The following is a 25159-nucleotide window of genomic DNA, read 5'->3' as shown; positions in this document are numbered from 1 at the left end:
GGAGGGGCCAAGCAGCCCTTCTCCGCTCTACTTAAAACAATAATAAAAAATAAAAACCGGAAAGGCCAGCCCAGGGGGATGGATTCCCTGGGGCCATAATTGGCCTGCGGAGGGGGCCACACCTGGCTAGCTAGGTTAATGCTCACGCTGATCAGGTAGCTGCCTCAAAGTTGTTGGCTTGCAGGAGCATGCTTCATCCTGGGACCTAATTTAGGGCCAACAAAACGCTGTAAATTTGGGAATGTGTAAGGTTCCATACTTTTACGTAGAGTAATGTGTGAAAGGTGCTCATATTTACAACGCCAAGAAAAGTCAAGCACGGTGACTTTACGTGGTCTTGAAAATATGGGCAAGTCCATTGCGATGCCGGTGAGTTACAAAATAGAGGAGCACAGGCTGTGCAATGTGCTTGTAAATAAGGCCCTAGTCTCGTCTTATCCTACTTACTTTAAAGTAATGTGTTACTCTGTGCAGGGGTAATGACAGACATAGAACCAAGCATCAGGATTCATCTCTCCTCTTTCCCCTAAACAGATATGTATGCACCTACACGCACCTATAAGCTATCGTTCACCTTAACCAAAGTTAAACCCCATCATAAGCACTTTAACCAACTCACCGATAGCTTTTTCCAGCAAACGAGTAGATGAATTTTTCTTCTTCTGTATTCCTCTATGCATTGATGTATCCATCCACTCTTCTTATGGTTGACGTCTCGCTTATTCCTTAACTCACGCATTTACAGTGCCACACACAAACCTCCCAGTTGTTGAAGAAAGTCAAAGTTATAGGCCATACCTATTGGCTTTGCCAATGATTGTTTAGAGTTAACACAGGTACCTAATACCAGGTGACTCCGATGGTAAGTACCTGGTAGAAAAGTAGACTAACACTCAATTCCAAGGAGACTGCTGGTGCTGAAACTAGGGCTAGTACGTTTGTGCGCATTTCGAACCCAACCTAAATGACTCATGACATACGTAAAATAAACAGGTCGGGCAAAGATACTACTCAAAAGACGATTTTCATTTATATATCATGAAAGAATAGACGTATCTTTTAATTCAAGAATATCGGTAATTGTTAGATATAGAAGAGTAACCAGAAACATCAGCTAGATGGGAGATTTTACAAAAACCAGGCAAAAATAAAGCAGAGCTCACCAATATATGACAGTATTTTGTGTTGTTTCTCAGAAGAATAAGTATCTGCATTTAAACTAGGCATTAAACGCAGAGGTTATAAAACTGGGTGAACCATCACGTATTCCCTGATACTTTTTTTGATTTTATTGCGGAGAAAACATACAGCTTTGTTTGCTTTTACGAGGCCAAAATACACAGAATAATGAGCGACCGATTAGAATGGATGAAGTAGAAACTAATGCCTGGAACTGACTCACTCTGTGCAATTATTCCTTATTTTAGGATATGTCACAGCGAACTCTCCTATTCATGGGCATTTACATTGTAATGAATAAAACAAGTACAAAATGCATTAGGCACTAGCAAAAGCATTCCATCCTTATCAAAGAAAACTGTAAACATCACCGAAGCGGATGAACTAGTGACATTTTGTTTTTCAATTTGGAATTTCAGAAGTAAATAGAGCCCAGGCATAATCGCACTTAAGAAACACTATATAACAGCTCCTCTTGCTTGGTTTTATTAGGGAATGATACAGTATTACTGCTGGGACACAGTACTGCAGTAACAGTAGGGGCTAGATGTAGCACATTTCATTTGCATATGAGCAACCTGACGATCCTGTTTGCGATCTTGAATGAAATGTGTGTTTTTTTCTATTTGCAATTCACTAAATGTGCCATATTAAAACTGTAAAATGTAAATAAAAACATTTTGTTCCCTATTACTTTTCTTTGCCATTGTTTAGATGGGGAGCGGCCAAGGTTCTAGCGACAAATTAGTTCAGAGGTCAAGAACACTGAGGTTCAATACCCACGTCAGATAATATCCACAATAGTGCAGAGAAAAACATCCCTGTACAATTGTTTAACTTCTCTTTTACAAACAGGCACCACTCAGGGCCAGGACGGTTAGTTATAACACCTGGCAATGTCCCAGAGGACTGGAGCCATTGGAGTCTGTTTATTAAAGGCCTCAGGCCGATCCCGATGCCTCCGTCAATTTCTTCAGCCGTAACAAGAGGCAAAGTAGTGCTTCAGGAGAGAGTAGAAGTAGCAAGGCAACCCCCTAAAAAATAACTACAAAAGTTCAGGGAGCAGGGGTAAAAAACAACAGACAACGCTATGTGAATAGCGTTCCCTTAAGACCTATATTTCTTTGATTAGTGGCTCCTCAGAGCTCTAACAAGGGGCATAATATTCTTCTCCACACAGAATGATAAATTATTCTTTACATATTTTATTTCATTTTTTTCTTTTTTATCTTTTATATCTTTTGGTGTTCAACATATATAACATTGTTTTGCATATATTAATCTCTATTCAATTACAAACAATATGACTTGTATCATCTTTCAACATAGTGCTGTGCCCCAAATGCAAACAATTTCAACACTATTGGAATCACATGCAGTCAATCAAATAACGTAGTTTTGTCTGGTGCTTCAGGAGAGAGCAAGGGTAAAATGTGTGTGTGTGTGAGAGAGAGAGAGAGAGAGAGAGAAAGAGAAACAGAAAATGGACTGTATGGATGTAAACAGCAAGAGATGGTGAAAGGAAGGGGGCAGGTTTAAATATTTTCCTAGGGCCAGTTTAGTTACTACTCTGGCCCTCTGACAACTCACATTATATTCAGTTGTAGGCCAGTCCCAAAAGAAAAAGTCAAGAAGCAACTGTAACATCCCCTCTGAACTAAGCCACAAATTAAAACCTGGCTGGAGGGAAACACCAACTCCTCCCTGAAGCACCACTACTGCTGGTTGAGATCAAAGAGTGCCTACACAGTGGTCTTCTTAATATTTTGGCTTGGGTGAAGTGCAAACTTTAGTTTTGCCATATTCCGTAGAGATTAGCTAGCAGAGAAAGTCTAATCCCGATCATCTTCACACCACATACTAATACTGATTTCTGAGTCACTTATGCTAATAGCTGGTAGTTGATTTGGCAAAGTGTATTTAAACGTTTATTTTCTAGGCCCTTTTATTAGAACTATATAAAAGTATTTATTCATTTATTTGTCTGTAAATCAATCAAAAATCTTTTAAGAGACAAAGGGGGCCAGATGTAGGTAATCCCAGATTACCGGTTCTTAAATATCGAATCATACCGATTCGGTATTTAAGAATTGACAATTGGGATATAGGTAATTTTCCCAATTCAATTACAGAATCGGTATGATTCGGTAATTACCGAATCGGTATTTACCAATTCGGTAATTGCCATTCATTCCTATGGGCCTGGAGGCCCATAGGAATGAATGTCAATTACCGAATCGGTAAATAACGATTCGGAAATTGGGGGAAACATTTAGTTCCAGTATTATTTTTTACTGTGGCTTTATATCTGGCCATGCATTCTCTTACCTCCCCTCTGTCATGAAGGTTCTTTTTTCAGCATAGCTAAAAGTACCTTGTGTTTCTTAGTGCAGTTATTATCAAAACATCTGCAAGAAACCTGGGACCCGGACCTCATAGGTCTTGAAAGGGCAGTATTAATGTAGGTGCATATCTTACCATATGCCAATGAGATCGAGGGGTTGAGAGCCTCCGTTGTCAGACACGTCTGTATCTCCAGGAAGCAGAATGTGACTATGTTAGTAGTAAAGGACTCTGGGATAATTTTATCCCACTTTAATCTGCACCCAAGGGTGGTTGTTTTGGCTTGGGCTGTGAAGCGGGAGAAATAATCTACCTGCTTCATATCCTAGCGAAAGCTGGCAGAGAGATGGTTATGGTCACTAGAGATGTTCCAATACACCAAGAATGAAATATGGGAGGGAAATAAACTCAGAGAGACCCAAATAAAATCAACAGAAGATCCCTCTCCATGACCCTTAATAGTAAGAGTGTTGTGACCCCAGAGCAGACTCCCAACATTCATGAGGTTCACCAAATTATATTCCCCAGACAACTCATTCATAAAGTCATCTTGTGGATCATGCTTAAGGTGGATTTGGTCATGAACACAACGTTCATCTTTCTCACCTTCTCATAAAGATAGCAACCTCCACAGGGGTGAATATAAGAACCACCAAGAATCAATAATACTGAATTTACTGTGGTGATTTGTTTGAAAGGAATGCAGGAAAGTGCTAAGTGAGTTCAGGAAATCATCAGACTCCTTCTCATGAATCATGTTGTAGATATTAATACACAAGATCCTCATTTTATTCCTAAAGGAGAGGAGAACTCCTAATATATGGAGGGAAATATCCATGATCTATTCCATTTTAGAGGACGGGTCAAGTTTAACAAAAGTCACAATGCCCCCATTAGCCCTCCCACTGGGTGCGGGTGTGGCATTATTTGCAAAGGAAAAATAACCATCTAAATAAATCCCCACCTCATATCCCAAGTCTCCTGAAGACAAATAATATATAAAGGGACAAGTGTCTTTGACCTGTCGGGTTCATTAAGTTTCTCCTGCAAGCCTGCTACATTTCAACACATGATCTGAAGGGCCTGGATAAGGGTGACCCAGGAGTGGAAACTCTGGTATTAGTGACCCGTCCCAGTCATTCTTGATCATTGAGACATTCGAAAGGTTCATAACAACTGCACATAACCATATTCAACCCCAAATTCTGAGCATGCCCTCAAAAAGTGGCCTTAGAGACATCTGAACCAAATGGCCCTTTAATCACAGGTTTGTACAAGTAGCCCAGGGTCAGAACTGCGATATAACTGGGAAATACTGGGCCAGTTCCAAGGTTCGAAAGCATAGAATCAGCTCTACAGGTGTTACAAAAGTTGACAAAAAGGCAATCGCCCCCAATTAATTTAGGAGTACTGCTTATCCATCCCACCCTATGAACTATAATTATTTCATCAAATAGCAACTGTCTGACTTCGGTGGGTAACTCTTTCAGCAAGCCAGTGGACAGCCTTGTCCTTAAGTTGATGGTAATTTCCGTTGGCAGGGTACAGTACAGGCGGGACATTGACAAGAACCAAGACATAAGAGGTGCAGTTAGGGGGGAGATGCAGAGTAGCAGTAGAAGAAAAACAAACATCAAGCCTCTGTTGGAACTTTCTGCGACAGCGAGGAACCCTCCTGCTCTAGATTTGATACACCGCAGGCTGTTCTGAGTCCTGCCCCTGCTCTAACAATTACCCAGTGGGATGTCCTTACGCTATGGCAATAATACCTGGGGGGTTACAGATACTGCTTCCTGCAACTAATGAGGCAACTTACTATTTTGCCCTTGTGATAGTCAAAGAGGACAGCCTCATACATTGAGGCATATCTGAAAGAGGTGTGTTTGCCAGGATAATGTTGGTCGGAGTATTCAATTATGAGTCACTATACTCATCTGCTCCCTAAGGAACTCAATAGAGCTTACCTAGGAGCCCACCCTATTTTCCAACGCCTCAAATCTAGGGGTAAGACTTTAAAGGGCCAGGAGTAGTATGGATTCCAGGGCACCACAGGTTTTCGGGTTGCAAACTCATTTTTAGAGACCACTTGTCCCCTTTTTGACTTCAATAGGTTGCTTCAACTAGAGTGTAGAGAAAGCAGGGATGCCCAGTTCTTACTTTTACCCTTGGACCTAGACCCCCCTCCAACAGCCTTCAGCCCCAGTGCTTCCTAGGATGCAGCCTGAATGTAAATGATAGGTGTGGCAGCCAAGGTTACTAGGTCCATGCCAGGATAGTTTTCAGAGCTGGGGATACGGAGTCCCCAATTGTAGGTACAGAGTCCCCAGGTATAGCCAGCGTGTCCAGCCCCTTTCTAAAGCTGGTTAATTGTTTTTCAACGGGGGCACCATAGAGCTCTGCTGGCTGAGTTCCGTCTTTCCATCTTTCAAACGGACCATACTCAACCAAATGGTGCTGGAACACCCCCTAAGCTGATCCTAATTGTTTGGCGAGGACTGTTAGGGGGAAATAAAGACCTGTTGCTCGGCGTGCACCATTGCAGAGAGACAGTAAGACGATCCAGGCGAGACAAGAGCTGGACGTCCGGCCCGTGACCATTACTGTGCTGCAGCGCTACGGCTGAGACTGCAGTCATGACAGTGGAGTGGAACTCGTGTGGGATATTGCCAGGTGAGCGAGTGGCACCAAATAGCAGCGGGGGAGAGTGCAGGTGATTGGGAGCGCCCCCCTGGCTGCGCAGTGAACAACAGAATTGCCCTCGTGGGCCTCGCCAGTGAATCGAGGTCACGGCACTGGCCTGTGATACAGGCCCTATGGCGGCGGGACGCACTGTAGGGTACGAAGCAGTGCTGCTGGCTGAAAACGACTCCCATCAGGCATGCAGAGAACCAGAGCACGCGGTAGCCGGCAGCATGATACTGCTGAAGTAAGGCCGATATTGCTGAGACATGGTACGTGCTAATGAGCACCAACTGGTAATTAGCACAATCATCAAGACCCAGACACTGTGCAGGAACTCTATTACAGGGCCTTAGACATGCAGTACTGGAAAGCGTCTGCTGTGTGTGGTACTGCCCTCACAGGCATTCGAACAAGACACTTTACTGCTCCCACACTCCTGTTGTAAGTCCAGTTCTGTGGATTGAGAACAGTGAATCACAGCATTGGGCAGCACATGGCCAGACATGATTGAAGTGCTCCCGGGTGCTTGGACCACATTTTGACTGCCTGCCTTGGTGTAATATTAGCATTCCGAGGGGTGTCTCACACTATCTGTTATCCTCCCATAGCTACCGAAAAGAGGGAAGGAAAAGATATAACTGCTGATCAAACAATAACCCCCGCCCACTCTGCCCCACTTCCACACGTTCCCCACATTTTCCCATACTGTATTCCTTATCAGGACAAGAAAAAAGGCCAACGTACACGTTCGTCTCGTAGTGGTCATTTGTAGGCCGCAGTTTATTAGGAATGCAAGGAAACATGTATATACTTGCATATTTTGCATGTTATGTCCTGACTAACTTCCTTGTTATTGTCTCTTGGCCCTTCTGGGTCAGTTTCTTTGGTAGGTTGGTTTTGCGCTCCCTTTGCGCGCGGAGGGAGTAGCTTCTGTAACGGAGTTAGGCCACCTTGCTACCTTGTCCGACTCTTGTTGTGCCCTGCCTTCCTGCGGGGACTGAGCTGCGAGTGCCGTCTCTGTTTGCTACCCCCCGTCTTTGGTAGGCCAACTTCCCAGCCGTGAGGCAAGCCAGAGTGAGTGGTCCTACACACCTGTCCTTAGGCCAACTCACCCAGCCGTGAGGCATCTGAAGGTGAGTGGACCTATTCTGGCACACCCCCCTCCAGTGTGCCTCAGTACCAACCGATCACAGCGTAGTTCTTCGCCACGTTTTGCCTGTTCCTCAGCCCTGCTACATTTACTGGTCCTTAGGTGTGGGTGGGTGGGACAAAAATTCGGGCTTCGACGCCGGCACTGCTCCCCGCTCCGATAAGATAGGAGCATGCCTAGGCGGAGCAGTGCTTAAATGCCCCCCCATTCGCCTTCCAGCCCAGTCGGCCCTATGTCTATTGGGGGTTCGTATCCCGCCTCGGCCTCCATTGGCCTGGGAGGCCGGCACCTCTTCGGTGGTCGCCACTTGGGGCGGCATGTGCGTTTCCTTAGTTCCTGGTTGCTTTGCCGGCCAAAACCCATCCCCCAATAATTTGTGTCTGGGGCATGGCGCTAGTTATGGCGCTGGCTCTCAAGCCCCCTTTGGGAGCAGCCTCTGCAATAACCCCCGCACTCTGCCCCACTCCCACATGTTCCCCACATTTTGCCATATTGTATTCCTTATCAGGACAAGAAAAAAGGCCAACGTACACGTTCGCCTCGTAGTGGTCATTTGTTGGCCACAGTTTATTAGGAATTCAAGGAAACATGTATATACTTGCATATTTTGCATGTTATGTCCTGACAAACTTCCTTGTTATTGTCTCTTGGCCCTTCTGGGTCGGTTTCTTTGGTAGTTTGGTTTTGCGCTCACTTTGCGCAGGGGTGGGAGTAGCTTCTGTCCCGGAGTTAGGCCACCTCGCTACCTTGTCCAACTCTTGTTGAGCCCTGCCTTCCGGCGGGGACTGGGCTGCGAGCGCCTGCTCCGTTTGCTACCACCCGTCTTTGGTAGGCCAACTTCCCAGCCCTGAGGCATCCCAGAGTGAGTGGTCCTACACACCTGTCCTTAGGCCAACTCACCCAGCCTTGAGGCATCTAAAGTTGAGTAGATGTTTTCTGGCACACCGCCCTCCGTTGTGCCTCCGTACCAACCGATCTCAGCGTAGTTCTTTGCCACGCCGTCTGGGAGGCTTCCGTCTCCCCACGGCTCCCCCAACTACATCCTGTTCTTACTTTTTTGCCTTGTGCCAGGACCATCTCTCCTCACCGGTTGGCCCGGCTTGAGTATCTACTCTCTCTATCTTTTATGAGGCTGTCTCCTTCTGTTTTGCTCGCTCAGTGTCCCGTCCGTGAGGCTTCCTGAGGGGTCTGCAGGAGCATCGCCTCTACTTTCCCCATGGTGGTAGGCCACCCTTGGCTCCCTCTGTGCACCCCTGCCATGTGCAAATCCAATGACCTGTGTGGTGGGAGCCTTCCCTCTACTTTTAGTAATGTCTTCCTCTCCTACATTTCTTGCCTTCCTTCCGCTTTTATCTTGCGAGGGAAGGGGGAGGGTATGCGCCCCTCTGGACTTGTTGTCCTTTATCTATCCCCCCTTCGCCTCATCAGCACGCCCACCTGATTGGGGGGGTGGGTTATGCTCCCTCCTTTGGGCACCTCTTCCTGTCCCCCACCCTTTTTGGTGGAAAAGCCTTTTGTAAATTTTAACAGCCTGGCTAACTATTTGGTAACACTTCGCTTTCCGCCATTCGTGGTACTCTGTCGCTGTGTCTTGGACTGTATGATGGCATTTATACATTCCACCGGCCTGGATTCCCTGACCCAGTTCACCATGATCTGTCAGTGATTTGCTATCCTAAGTATGAGTTCTTGGTCTTTCATTCGAGTCACGGTGTCCACCGCACCTTCTTTGTATTACGGGTCGGGCCATGCGTGCTATGGGGGCCCTGGCATTGTGCCCGAGGGGGGGGCTGTTAGCCTTTCCCCGCTGGCAACATACGGCTTGGCCTGTCTCTAATGTCCGCCTCTGCTTCCTGTTTTCTGCGTCCCATTTTATTTTATAGGGAACTATATGTATATGACCAATAATTCCTATCCACTGCCATTCTGTCCAAGCATACTACGTAGGGTTTTAGTTTCTGCCCTGCCTCGTCCTCTCAGCTAGTTCTGTCTGGTTGCAGTGCCATATTACGGATTTGGGTAGGGGCCCTTATTGTATTTCTGGTTCATTATTGGCAAACCTTTCTACTTGGTGGAAGGGCTCTGAGTGGTGTTGCAAGCTCTGACTACACTATCACCAGTGGTTCCAGTGTACACTTGTGTATCCCTGTTTAGCAATATGACGCTATGTATCATGCTTCGTACTTGCTCCTTAATTTGCCACGAATATTCAAGCTCAGAGCCCGGGCTACTGTGGCCGTATGTGCCTTCTGCTACCCAAAACATTTGATTTTCCGCCAATGCTTTTCACCCGCTAAGGTTCCCCCAGTTACCCGATGCCAGGGTGACAGGCTGGCCAACCCATTTTTGACCTACTGGCTTTCGCAATGCTGTTCAACTGTGTTTCCCCTATTCTTCCTGCCACCAGCTGTACTGATGTTCCGCATATATCTATTCCAGGCAGGTGCGGCATGCCTCAAAACCTGTTACTAACTTGTGCTGTCATGGCCGGGTCACCTGAACTTTGTAGGTTTTTATGAACCGTTAATGCTGTCTGGCTCGCACATAACCTGATGGTACTGGAGCGTTTTACTCTAGCACCTGTTGTGTTGCCTGCCGGCATTATATCCCTGGGTCAATTGCTTTGCCCAGCAACCCAGACGTTCAGTGTCTATGACTCTTATGATGGGCCCCGGTACCTTGAGCCAGGACGCCTTCATTTTTCTGTGGTGGTCACAGGGGGCTGAGGTCCTTTGCCCAAAATCACAGATCCCTTTAGAAATGTTGGGACAAGTGGGGGGTTCCCCTCCATCCTGCCTTTCTTTGCCGCACTTTTATATATCACGTACTTAAACAGCGGGTCTCCGACCGCTTTATTTTAACCTTGTTTGTCTGAACCCAGTGCCCTTGTATTGAGGTGGGCTGCTCTAGCCGTATGCGGTGGCCCTTCGTGGGCAACACTGGGATTGTTTCCTCCCCTTGAAAAGGCATTGCCTGGGGGTATTTAACACAGGTATACTTCTGTTCCTGAGGGGGGCCCACCGGTGTGTGGCCATCCTGGCAATTATTAGATTATCCGGCATGTCGTCACTGTGGTAATGCGTGCAATGTGTGGGTCGCCATTTCAAAACCCCAATGTGCGCGCATTGGCGGTAGACCCGTTCCCCAACCCGTAGCGCTCCTACTGGGAACGGCGGTATTGGAGAGCGTGAGCCCTTAGTCCGGTCGCCCCATTCCAGATGCCATTTTTATATAGCGTGGGCCTGCCAATTTGCTGATTGTAACCCGCGCCCGCCTGCCCGGGTGTAATCATACAGTGGTAGCTCCTTTCACCATGGCACTGAGGCATCCTTGTTTATAGGACACCCTTACCAGCATATTTTAATTCCTGCCGCAAGTACCGCCAGGGTCTTTCTGACAAAACAGGAACTAACTGACTTAACTTATACTATTATGCTTTGCGCTCTGCCAGGTACAAGCCCTTTGCAGCAAGAATATTAACAAACTGTAACCTGTAAATGTAGAGTTGTGGGGGTCGGATACCACTGGACCTTGTATAACGAATCACCACTGCCAGAGGCTGGGATAGGGCTCTCAACGCTCATAAATAGTTTTAAAACATGGAGAGCCGGGAAAGCCGAGTCAAATGTTTTTTTTAATTTTTTTTTTATATACGCGGTCGGGCCTGAACTCAAAACATCCCCTTGAAGGCTCTCCCACTTATCTCTTATCATAACGCAGCTTGGTCTATTCAAATATTTGTCTGCGAGGTGAATATTATAAGGTTAGCATTCCTATCCTGATTAAATAAAGTTGCGCTGGTCCTACCCGGATTTACCAGTTAATATATTATTTAACCAAGCACCAGCATTCACAACACTACTTTTGCCTTGAAGGGACTTATGAAATGACCGGAAACTAAGGACGCCTGCACAGGGGTAGTTGTCTTAACTGGCTTCCTCAACACGCACTATGCAAACCCCGACTGTCATTCTGAAAGCATCTTGTATTGCCTGTCACGTTTAATTTGCAGAAAGTGAGCCCATCATAAGCTTTTGTACAATGGCCTGGGGCATTTTTCACTGTCCGGGCCGCTTTCATTGATTTATTGCAGTGCTGAACACACCCAGGCCTGAAGCATAACGGGGACCATCTCCTCATCTGAACCTGCTTAGGGCAAGCCCCCCCTGTGTCCCCAGGGTTATGACCGTCCGGGCGGAAGATATGGAGGCTTCCCTGCTCATGTTCAAAGAAATCCCTCACTGCCCAGCACCCTTCGTGTCGCACGAAGGGGGGGGGGGGGCAGCCCTACACTGATATCCTAAGATGGAAAACTATTTGCCACTAATATGTTGTACACAAACATACGACTTAGTACCGCTGTCTATTAATTCCGAAATCAGGTTGTCATCCAGCAGTTATGATGTCACTAATCTCGCAATCGCGCAGTACTAAAATTTAATTCAGAAAGGCTTTAGCTTCTCTCCGTGTCTGTCATCCCGATAATATTGGCCGCAGCCGAGCCCACAAAACAAGATATTGGACATCTGTTCCTGTTAAGCTGATGCAGTGCGGGGTGTGGTGCGAGGCGTGTTTCTCGAAACAAAGGCACGTTCGGGGAGCACCGGGGGAATGCCTTGTTTAAAATAGTCCTCCATCCATAATTATTATTTTATCTTATTTATATTTTTAACTGGTCTTTCTTTGCTGAGATTCCATGTAGACAAGAGTGTCCGATATAAAAGCCACGCGGAGTTGACCTGGGGCTCAACACATGGTCTCCCCGCCAGAGTCAGCAGCCACAGCGTGAGACAACATGAGTATTCTGGGCCACTGGCCACTATCGGTATCTATTTCCCCTTTGCACTCGCGCCACTAGGAGGCACTGCTGCCATACTGCAAGGTAAAAGCTAGCCTGAAGCACCATTGCAAACCGGCCCTACTGCGGGGGCGCCGCCAGCAGTGCAGCAGGCTCGACATCCAGTATACCATGGATGTCAGGTATCGGGCGCTTTAAATCCTTTTTTTGTTCTATGCTCTAGGTACCTCACCCTTTTGATTAAGCTACCTTCCCGCCTTGTCTCTCTTTGGTACCTCGAAGTGCCGGGCAGAAAACGATATACACGCAGCCCTGTTCCTTATATACTTTGATGGCTGCGGGGGCACTGCCGCACGCCCCGGCCTTCGTCATCTTGGGGGCACCGCCGCCCGCACCGACGGCCGCCTGGTTTTGGCCTGGCTGCTGTCTCTTAATTGTCCCATCTGCTTACACCAAGGCCTGCCATCTGCCCTGGATCGATTTCCTGTAGGCACCGCCGTTCTGGCTCGAGGTGCATTTGGGTAGCTGTTCTGGTGCCCTGCTCTGCCTCGATCGCCCATCCCACAGCTGGTCGTCGATCCCAACCTCCTGGCCCCTGGTTTCTGCGAGGTGCCGCTTAGCTCTTGTCGCTGCTGCTGATGTCATCCTGCTGCTTGCTGCTGAGGGGGTACCTTCCCTTCCATCTCTTGCTCAGTCGGTTCTCGAGAGTCCCTTCCTCCTTGGTGTCTGCATGGTGGGGTGTGGTACTTCAATCCTGCTGGGCCGTGGCGGACTCCGTTAGCCCCAGTCTCCCAGCTCTTTGATGTGCCCGGTGATGCGGCCGAGGCTCCAGCCTTCTTCGTGGTTACCGAACCTGGTTGCACCCACCCCCAGAGTGCCCGGTGCTGCGGGGTTGGCTCCCGCTCGCCGATGTCCTGCTCCTTGCTCCAGTTGGTGGCACTAGGCGGGGAGCTCCAGGCCGTCCTTCTCTTTCATGTGGAGCGGGGTGGGCACCCAGCCGTCCCTGGAAACTCCTTGTTCTTTTAGGCAGCAGCGGTTCCTCGGTCGTGGAGGGCTTCGCGTTCATGAAATGGAACCCTCGGATATCCACAACAAAAAATTGGGCTCCGACGCTGGCGCTGCTCCCCCACTCCGATAAGATAGGAGCGTGCCTAGGGTGAGCAGTGCTTATATGCCCCCCATTCGCCTTCCAGCGCGGTCGGCCATATGTCCATTGGGGGGGTTCGTATCCCGCCTCGGCCTCCATTGGCCAGGGAGGCCGGCGCCTCTTCGGTGGCCACCGCGGGGGGAGCACGGGCGTTTCCTTAGTTCCTAGTCGCTTTGCGTGCCAAAACCCAGCCCCCACTAGTTTGTGTCCGGGGGCATGGCGCTAGTTATGATGCCGGCTCTCAAGCCCCCTTTTGGAGCAGCCTCGGCAAAGAAGTGTGCAGTGCTCCAAATAGAGTTCATCATGGGGAAGGCAGTCAAAACGCAAGCAAGACTTACACTTGAAACAAGAGGCTCAGTGAAGCAAACAACAGATGTGGGTGCAGAAGGGGGTAGCCCACAGGGACTGCAGAGGGTAGCACCCTTGAAACAACGCTCCTAGCCATGCAAAACAGCTTACAATCCATAGATGGCAAAATTGACTCCTTAAACATGCGAATAGACAACATGGCGCCGAAAATGGACAAGAATCCTGAATGTATGGCTGAGACAGAACAGGGAATGTCGAAGACCGAGGATGAGTTGCAAATAGTAAGCTAAAAAGCCTGAATACGGAGTAGGTCTTGGCAATCATACAAGCAAAGAACGAAGATTTTGTGGCGTTCTCTTCCCATAATAATCTACGTTTTATTGGTGAACCAGAGTCAAGTAAAACTAGACAAATGGAGAGCTACATTGAGGGCATGCTGCCGACACTATCTGGTGCTGAGAATCTGTCTCCAATGCTAGTGGTGGAACGTGTACACCAAGCACTCATGACGCGGCCTCTGCTGGGGACCCATGTGCCTCATCATAGTGAAAATTTTGAACTACTGAGACAGAAGCACCGTCCTCACACTGGCCAGAGAAATAGGTGAAGTTTAATATCAGGGCAATCATATTTCTTTCTACGTGGATATCACAATTGCAGTACAGTCAGCTTGGAGAGAGTTTCTACCAGTAAAACGCCAATTACAAAAGGAAAATGCTATGTTATAACCGGTATGTCTTCGTGTGGATCATCGCAGCAAACAACAGATTATTCTGACAAGCAAAGCGGCCAAAGACTACCTGAAGATGATTCTATCTGTCAAACAGGCCTGGAACACTACGGATGGAGAAGATTGAATGTCAAGCCTGAGCACTGGGAAGACCTGGGCTTGTATATGTACCTTGGACACCTCCCGAAGGCACATGGGTCTTACTGCTCTGGCAAGGGGGTTGCTGTACAGTCTAATGGATGCCTATAAGCTACAGTTGGTTGGAGAAGACCAACATTTCACCTCAGAACCCGGCCATCTCCCTCCATCTGGAGGGCGACTGGGACACTGGCGAACCCCGACGAGGGAGCACCCGAGATGAATCTAGCTCATTGTGCTGCAATTTATTGTTTCCTAGAGTAATGTCAATGTTGGCTTTATGTATGATTTTTATTAATTGGGGATGTATTTGGCTGGTTGGGGTTGCTGAAGTGGGAGAGGGGGAGGTTCGGTTGTGTAGATGTAGTTTACCCTCACATAACATATATAGTTCCCCCGGGTCACACGTTTCTTCCAATATACAACATGTACATCAGTACCATAGCATGAGGAGGCACAATAGCATGTGTGGGTAACAGTATAAATTTCATCACATGGAATGCATGTGGTCTCAACCACCCCGTAAGGGGAGGTTAGTGCTTCAATTCTTAGATAGAAACAATATACATGCTGCTCTACTACAAGAAACACACTTGGATAAGAGCCTAGATTATGCCATGGGCACCCGCTGGGCAACATATCATCTTGCCTCCTTGTACTCCACATATTCACGGAGGGTTCTGCTATTAGGGAGAGGATGTAGCCTTATGGCTAGAGTGGTCAACCTCGAAGCTGGTGAACCAGGTTCGAGTCTCAGCAACGATGCTCAACATCCTGTGATTCTGGGCAAATCACTTAATCTCCCCATGCCTAACAAAACTTAATATGTCTATCTGTAAAGAAGCTGGTGCTGATGTAAAGCACTGCAATACCTGATACCTCGGGTCTAGTTTGTGTTATATAAACCAAAATAATAAATAAATGAACCGTGGGATCACCTTCACTCTCATAATTCATCAAGTTTATAATCAGGTTAGACTCTTAATTGCACGAGGGACGCTGGCGGGCACTGGTGTCACATTGTCAACACGTGCATCAAATATAGATGACTCATAATTCTTCACCGCGGTTTGGAGACAAATACACGCTATCTCGCTGACACACATCATGTGGCTGGGTGATCTAAATATATATCTAAGCACTGTGGAAGATCGGTCAGCAGACACAGGGTCGCACGGGAAGTAAGCAGCTAAGGTACTGTATGGCAGGATGGAAGAATACGGCTTGGTGGATGCCTGGCGATTGAGACACCCAACAAAGAAGGAGGGAATGTTTGTTTCCATGGTCCATGGCATATGGTCCAGACTAGATTACTGGCTCATCTCCACTGAGGTGTGCCAGTGGATAGATAAAGTATGGATAAAGTACAACACCTGCCTAGGACATTATCCGACTATGCACCAGTCCTGCTACGGCTGAAAATACCGACCCTAACCCCTACGCCGTTTACCTGGCACTTTTGCCTGGAGGCTCTCTTTGACACGGTTTTTAAGGAAGAGGTGCGAAGTGTGATAGTCGAATACTTTACATTGATTACAGGCTCGGTAGCTAGTCAAAGCTCACTGTGGAAAGCCTTTAAAGTAACAATATGAAGGAAATGCATAGGCACCCAAGCGGGGATACTGAAAAGTGGCAGGACAAAATTAAACTATATTGAAGATAAATTTCACTCCCTAGAGAGAGAAAATGAACATGAGCCAAGAGGGGCAATTTTGGCATCAATTAGGGAACATCTGACAAACTTCGAGTCTCTGGCAGACCACGAGTTATGATTCATGTCAAAGCACCATGTTGCCCGAGGGTATGGTGAGGGTGGGAGGCCTGGACATAGTCTTACACAAAAATTTTAATCTCAAAAAGGCACAGATCCTATTGTCCTCTTAATGGATGAGGATGGCACTCTGCGCTAATCAAACTCACAGCTACCACAGACCTTCCAGCAAGTCTATGCAAGACTACATGGACCACAAAACACGGCATAATTGACTGAACTGAGATTCTATTTTGAGTTTGTGGCTCTGGCATGGCTTTTGCCAGGGCAGAGAGAATACCTGACAAAGCCAGTGACTGTTAATGACGAGAAACGGCTGATCTGTGCCTTGCCGAATGGTGAAGCCCTCAGTATGGATGGCTTCACAGGGGAATTTTATACAGAGTGCTCTGAATTACTAGCCCCACAATTACACGCGGAATATGAGGAGGCATATGTTAGTGGTACACTACCACCATCACTCAGAGAGGTGCTGATAATAACAATAAAACTGCTGAAGACAGATAAGGCGTCAGAGAGGTGCAAATCCTATTAGCTTCTATCTCTCAATAATATAGATGCTAAAATCTTAACTAAGATAATTGCAATGTGGATACAGCCCCTGATATCCCAAATGGTATTACCAGATGTATCTGGTTTTATAACTGCTCGGTCGACTACACATAATCTGCGTACCATATTCGCACTACTATATCTAATAGAGTCCCCCTGTTTAACGGCGGCGGTGTTGTTAGAAGTGGCCAAGACCTTCGATTCGATTGCATGCACTTATATGTTACCCAGAATCCCTTGCAAAGCAAAAAAAATGACAAAAAAACGCATTTTCCTCACATTTCTGTGGTGGAAAGTTCTGGAATCTGCGTGGATCAACAAATGTCCACACACCCAGCGTTCCCCCAGGTCTCCCTAAAAAAATGGTACCTCACTTGCCTGGGTCTGCCTAGTGCCTGCGACAGGAAACAGCGCAAAACGCAACGTGGTCGCACCTCAATTTCGCAGTGAAAACTGGCCCTTTTTAGCAAAGTGCCTACCTTTCGTTTTTTAACCCTAGCTCTGCCGGCACCTAGGGAAACCTAGCAAACCTATACATTTTTAAAAACTACACACCCAGGGGAATTTAGGATGGGGTGACTCAACTGCCTCCTACCAGGTTCTGTTACCCAGAATCCCTTGCAAAACTAAAAATATACAAAAAAACGTATTTTTCCTCACATTTCTGTGGTGGAAAGTTCTGGAATCTGCGTGGATCAGCAAAGTTCCACCCACCCCACGTTCTCCCAGGTCTCCCCAAAAAAATGGTATCTCACTTGCCTGGGTCTGCCTAGTGCCTGCGACAGGAAACAGCACAAAACGCAACGTGGTCGCACCTCAATTTCGCAGTGAAAACTGGTCCTTTTTTGGCAAAGTGCCTGCCTTTTGTTTTTGAATCCTAGCTCTGCCTGCACCTAAGGAAACCTAGCAAACCTATACATTTCTGAAAACTAGACACCCAGGGAAATTCAGTATGGGGTGACTCAACTCCCTCCCACCAGGTTCTGTTACCCAGAATCCCTTGCAAATCTAAAAAATTGACAAAAAAAATGCATTTTCCTCACATTTCTGTGGTATAAAGTTCTGGAATCTGCGTGGCTCAACAAATTTCCATGCACCCCGTGTTCCCCCAGGTCTCCCCAAAAAAATGGTACCTCACTTGCCTGGGTCTGCCTAGTGCCTGTGACAGGAAACAGCGCAAAACACAACGTGGTCGCACCTCAATTTCGCAGTGAAAACTGGCCTTTTTTTGGCAAAGTGCCTACCTTTCGTTTTTGATCCCTAGCTCTGCCGGCACCTAGGGAAACCTAGCAAACCTATACATTTTTGAAAACTAGACACCCAGGGGAATTCAGGATGGGGTGACTCAACTGCCTCCCACCAGGTTCTGTTACCCAGAATCCCTTGCAAAGCTAAAAAATTGACAAAAAAAGAATTTTCCTCACATTTCTGTGGTGGAAAGTTCTGGAATCTGCGTGGATCAACAAATTTCCACCCACCCAGCGTTCCCCCAGTTCTTCTGAAAAAAAGCTGCACCTCACTTGTGTTGGTCGGCCTTGTGCCTGCGACAGGAAAGTGTTGGTCGGCCTTGTGCCTGCGACAGGAAACGGCGCAAAATGCAACATGGTCACACCTCAATTTTGCAGTTAAAAATTTGCCCTTTTTAGCAAAGTGCCTACCTTTCGTTTTTTAACCCTAGCTCTGCCGGCACCTAGGGAAACCTAGCAAACCTATACATTTTTAAAAACTACACACCCAGGGGAATTCAGGATGGGGTGACTCAACTGCCTCCTACCAGGTTCTGTTACCCAGAATCCCTTGCAAAACTAAAAATATACAAAAAAACGTATTTTTCCTCACATTTCTGTGGTGGAAAGTTCTGGAATCTGCGTGGATCAGCAAAGTTCCACCCACCCCACGTTCTCCCAGGTCTCCCCAAAAAAATGGTATCTCACTTGCCTGGGTCTGCCTAGTGCCTGCGACAGGAAACAGCGCAAAACGCAACGTGGTCGCACCTCAATTTCGCAGTGAAAACTGGTCCTTTTTTGGCAAAGTGCCTGCCTTTTGTTTTTGAACCCTAGCTCTGCCTGCACCTAAGGAAACCTAGCAAACCTATACATTTCTGAAAACTAGACACCCAGGGGAATTCAGTATGGGGTGACTCAACTGCCTCCCACCAGGTTCTGTTACCCAGAATCCCTTGCAAATCTAAAAAATTGACAAAAAAAATGCATTTTCCTCACATTTCTGTGGTATAAAGTTCTGGAATCTGCGTGGCTCAACAAATTTCCACGCACCCCGTGTTCCCCCAGGTCTCCCCAAAAAAATGGTACCTCACTTGCCTGGGTCTGCCTAGTGCCTGTGACAGGAAACAGCGCCAAACACAACGTGGTCGCACCTCAATTTTGCAGTGAAAACTGGCCCTTTTTTGGCAAAGTGCCTACCTTTCGTTTTTGATCCCTAGCTCTGCCGGCACCTAGGGAAACTTAGCAAACCTATACATTTTTAAATACTAGACACCCAGGGGAATTCAGGATGGGGTGACTCAACTGCCTCCCACCAGGTTCTGTTACCCAGAATCCCTTGCAAAGCTAAAAAATTGACAAAAAAATAATTTTCCTCACATTTCTGTAGTGGAAAGTTCTGGAATCTGCGTGGATCAACAAATTTCCACCCACCCAGCGTTCCCCCAGGTCTTCTGATAAAAACAGCACCTCACTTGTGTTGGTCGGCCTTGTGCCTGCGACAGGAAAGTGTTGGTCGGCCTTGTGCCTGCAACAGGAAACGGCGCAAAATGCAACATGGTCACACCTCAATTTTGCAGTTAAAAATTTACCCTTTTATGGCAAAGTTCCTAGCTGTAGTTTTTGCACCCTAGCTCTGCCGGCCCCTAGGGAAACCTAGCAAACCTATACATTTTTTAAAACTAGACACCCAGGGGAATTCAGAATGGGGTGACTCGACTGCCTCCCACCAGGTTCTGTTACCCAGAATCCCTTGCAAACCTAAAAAATTGGGGAAAAAACAAATTTTCCTCACATTTCTGTGGTGGAAAGTTCTGGAATCTGCGTGGATTAACAAATTTCCACCCACCCCGCGTTCCCCAATGTCTTATGAGAAAAATGGTACCTCACTTGCATGGGTCTGTCTAGTGCCTGCGACAGGAAACGGCGCAAAAAGCAACATGGTCGCACCTCAATTTCGCAGTCAAAACTGGCCCTTTTTTGGCAAAGTGCCTACCTGTAGTTTTTGAACCCTAGCTCTGCCGGCACATAAGGAAACCTAGCAACCCTATACATTTTTGAAAACTAGACACCGAGTGGAATTTAGGATGGGGTGACTCGACTGCCTCCCACCAGGTTGTGTTACCTAGAATCCCTTGCAAACCTAAAAAATTGGGGGAAAAAATGCATTTTCCTCACATTTCTGTGGTGTAAAGTTCTGGAATCTACATCGATCAACAAATTTTCACCCACCCCGTGTTCCCCCAGGTCTCCCGAAAAAAATGGTACCTCACTTGCCTGGGTCTGCCTAGTGCCTGCGACAGGAAACAGCGCAAAACGCAACGTGGTCGCACCTCAATTTTGCAGTGAAAACTGGCCCTTTTTTGGCAAAGTGCCTACCTTCTGTTTTTGAACCCTAGCTCTGCCAGCACCTAGGGAAACCTAGCAAACCTATACATTTTTGAAAACGAGACACCCAGGGGAATTCAGGATGGGGTGACTCAACTGCCTCCCACCAAGTTCTGTAACCCAGAATCCCTTGCAAAGCTAAATAATTGACAAAACAAATGCATTTACCTCACATTTCTGTGGTGGAAAGTTCTGGAATCTGTGTGGATCAACAAATTTACACCAACCCAGCAGTCCCCCAGGTCTCCCGAAAAAAATGGTACCTAACTTGCCTGGGTCTGCCTAGTGCCTGCGACAGGAAGCAGAGCAAAACGCAACGTGGTTGCACTTCAATTTCGCAGTGAAAACTGGCCCTTTTTTGGCAAAGTGCCTACCTTTCGTTTTTTAAACCTAGCTCTGCCGGCACCTAGGGAAACCTAGCAAACCTATACATTTTTGAAAACTAGACACCCAGGGAAATTCAGGATGGGGTGACTCAACTGCCTCCCACCAGGTGCTGTTACCCAGAATCCCTTGCAAAGCTAAAAAATTGACAAAAAAACACATTTTCTTCACATTTTCTGTGGTGGAAAGTTCTGGAATCTGCGTGGATCAACAAATTTCTACCCACCCAGTGTTCCCCCAGGTCTCCCGATAAAAATGGTACCTCACTTGCGTGGGTAGGCATAGTGGCTGCAACAGGAAAAGGCCCAAATCGTACGGTGGAGACTTAATATTAACCTTTAGCTAAACTACCATATTTTTGGGGTGGGGGCACCTGAGTTTTTGGCCCGGGGCTCGGCGGCAAACTTGGGAAACTACCAAACCCAAACAGTTCTGAAAACTAGACACCCCGGGGAGTCCAGGGAGGTATGGCATGCGTGGGTCCCCCATCGTATTCCTACCCAGAATTCCCTGCAAACCTTAAAATTAGGTAAAAAAACACTTTTCCATACATTTTTGCGTGGGATGTCCGTGACGGCACAAATGCCCTACCACCCAGCATTCCCCTTGTTCTCCAGAGTAAAATGATACCTCACTTGTGTGGGTGGGCCAAAGCAGAACCGGCCAAAAATGTATTTTTAAGAAATTGTAGCATTCAGGATTGACAAATAAAGCACAGAGAATTCTACTGTTTTGGGGTCATCCTAGTCACAGGCCTTTGGCCCACCCACACAACTGAGATATCATTGTACTCGGGAGCTATTGAGGAATAGATAGCCGTGCTGGAATGTTTGACTTTTGAGAGTTACTCAAAAGTCAAACATTCCTGCACGGCTATCTATTCCTCAAAGACACACACATACAGGTTGGATTTGGCACGCGGGCGAGTGATGGTTCTGTACATAAAATTTTATTAAAAAGATATTTCAACGAAATGAAATGCTGTCAATAAATAAATGCATAAAAACCGAACCAGTGACTCGCAACTCGTGAGCTGTAAACAAGACAAGGCACCAACCATTTTACAGGTCATTCACGCACCTTTCATACCTGATACACACCAGACAATTGACACCATCCGGAAGGAAAAGCAACACATTACAACATTCACAAAAAGGGACAAGGTACACCCTACTGCAGAATGAGAAAAAAGACAAATATTACTGCAGAGCCATCTAATCTGCAAGCACAGACACATACTGGTTGGATTTGGCACGAGGGTGAGTGATGATTCAGTACATACAATTGTATTCGCAAGTTATTTCACAAAAATGAAATCCACTGCGAATAATTGAAAGTATGAGAAACTGAACCACTGACTCACAGCTTGTGAGCTGTAAAGCCACGTTAGGGCACCAACCTCTTTACAGGCCATTCATACACCTTTCATAAGTGTGACACATACAAAACATTCCCATCACAAGCCGCGGGCCCATCACATTACAACACTCACACCAGCAGACAGAGCCATTCAAGAGCCCATCACTTTCACACGCCCACATTCCTGACACTGCAACTACACAAAATGATGGACTGCGTGGAGTGTCGCTCAACTAGCAGTGTGTGTAGTGACCAACAGAAAGTAACTACTAACACACCGCCAGCCGAGCGCCAGTCCACCCACACCACCATCCAAGCACCAGGCTATGCACACCGCCAGCCAAGCACCACTCCATGCACACCACCAGCCAAGCGTCGCTCCATGCACACCACCAGCCAAGCGCCACTCCACACACACCGCCAGCCAAATGCCACTTCACGCACACCGACAGCCAAACGCCACTCCACGCACACTGACAGCCAAGCACCCCTCCATGCACACCGATAGCCAAGCGCCACTCCACGCACACCACCAGCCAAGCGCCACTCCACGCACATTACCAGCCAAGCACCACTCTACGCACACCGCCAACCAAGCGCCACTCCACACACACCGCCAGCCAAACACCACTCCACGCACAGCTCCAGCCAAACACTACTCCATGCACACCGCCTGCCAAGCGTCACTCCACGCACACCGCCAGCCAAGCACCAGGCCATGCACACCGCCAGCCAAGCACCACTCCACGCACACCACCAGCCAAGCGTCACTCCACACACACCACCTGCCAAGCGCCACTCCACACACACCGCCAGTCAAACGCCACTCCACGCACACCGACAGCCAAGCTTCACTCCACGCACACTGACAGCCAAGCACCACTCCGCGCACACCGACAGCCAAGTACCACTCCACGCACACCACCAGCCAAGCGCCACTCCACTCACACCACCAGCCAAGCACCACTCCACGCACACCGCCAGCCAAGCGCCACTCCACACACACCGCTAGCCAAATACCACTCCACGCACACCTCCAGCCAAACACTACTCCACGGACACCGCCAGCCAAGCGTCACTCCACGCACACCGCCAGCCAAGCACCACTCCACGCACACTGACAGCTAAGCACCACTCCACGCACACCGACAGCCAAGCACTACTCCACGCACACCTCCAGCCAAAAGCCACTCCACGTACACTGACAGCCAAGCGCCACTCCACACACACCGCCAGCCAAGCACCACTCCGCCCACACCGCCAGCCAAGTGCCAGCCTACGCACACCGCCATCACATTTAGAATTTTTTTAACAAAACAAACAAAATAATTGCAAATAGATAAAAATCTAGTAACACAAAATCTGTAACTAAATACATTGCACAAATGCCAACCTTAAAAAAGAATACAAATTATTTAAAAAACCAGGCAGTACATTTTACCACTCATGGATAGTCCCAAAAATTATTTTGTGTGTGGTAAGCTCTATAACAAGCAGGCACACACAGCCCAGGGTTAGAAGGACACCCAGGGCAGTAAAGACGAGTCTCCTTCCGCAAACCTCTTCGCCAACAGACTCTACATCTCCTAGTGGGAAAGTCTTTGGTAGATGTGGGAGGAATGTAATCAGGAAAGTGGCGATCTTTCAATCGAGCCACATCCTCCACCACTCCAAATCTAGGAACACTTACTTGCTCCACAACAACAAGGCTAGCTATCACAGAGTGCTGAAACTGAAGAAATGTCAACTTTGACCCAGGAGAACACTCCTTGAACACAATAAAATCATTGAAAGTTGCTAAGTTGAAAAAATGGATGGCCAACTTCTTATACCAAACAGAAGCCTTCCGAATAGCAGTGTAAGTTTCCAACCTCTGATCTACTCTGTCAACACCACCCATGTGCTTATTGTAGTCCAGAATGCACACAGGTTTGTGCACTTCAGCAACCTGACCCCAAACTGGCAGAGGTGAAGTACTCTCATCATGGATGGTAGTCAGCATGTACACATCCCTCCTGTCCACAAATTTCACAGCAAGTAGTTCGCCACAATGTAAGGAACTGCACTGACCCCCCTGAACTTTCTTGCAAACAAGCTCCTTTGGAAAACCTTTGCGGTAAGAGCGGATTGTGCCACATGCAGAAGTGTCCACTTTAAACAATTCCTTAAACAATTTCACAGCAGTGTAGAAGTTATCAAGGTACAAATGGTGGCCTTTGTTGAACAGTCTTCTAGCAAGATCCCACACAATTTTCTCTGACACTCCAAAAGTGGATGGACAACCAGGGGGGTAAATAGTGGAATCTCTACCAGTGTACACACGAAAATTAAAAACATACCCTGTCTTACTCTCAGACAACATATACAGTTTAATTCCATAGCGTGCCCTCTTGCTAGGGATGTACTGCCTAAAAACCAAATGACCCTTGAACAAAGCCAAAGACTCATCAATAGAAATGTCTTTCCCAGGAATGGAAATCTCTGAAAATCGATCGACAAAGTGATCAAGAACAGGCCGAATCTTAAAAAGACGGTCACACTCAGGGTGACTACGTGGCAACGCCACAGAATTATCCACAAAATGCAACATGCGTAGCAAAAGTAAATACCGATCACGAGTCATAACAGCTGGAAATATGGCTGTTGCCATCAAGGGACTGGTAGACCAATATGAAGCCAGGTTCGGCTTCTTTAACAAACCCATCAATAAAGTCAATCCCAAAAACTTCTTCAGCTCTTCCAGATTTGTGGGAGTCCACCGGGTAGCTCTAGAGTGGGGCCTAAGTTTGTCACTGTTGACCCTCAAAAACTGTTCAGCATACAAATGAGTCTGCTCAACAATCTCACCCAAAAACACATCATCCATAAATAACTGAAAATACTGTATAGGAAAAAAGTTTTCACAATCCACTCTACACCTTGCATCACCGCTAAAGGCAGGCAACACTGGCTGCACCATGTTAGGATCAACCCAGAGTCCAACACTTCCAGTAGGAAGACTAGCAG

This window comes from Lissotriton helveticus, chromosome 1_1 (assembly GCF_964261635.1).
Source record: "Lissotriton helveticus chromosome 1_1, aLisHel1.1, whole genome shotgun sequence".
NCBI classification, from domain to species: Eukaryota; Metazoa; Chordata; class Amphibia; order Caudata; family Salamandridae; genus Lissotriton; species Lissotriton helveticus.
The sequence above is the reverse complement of the archived record's forward strand: the minus strand, read 5'-3'. Positions refer to the sequence as shown.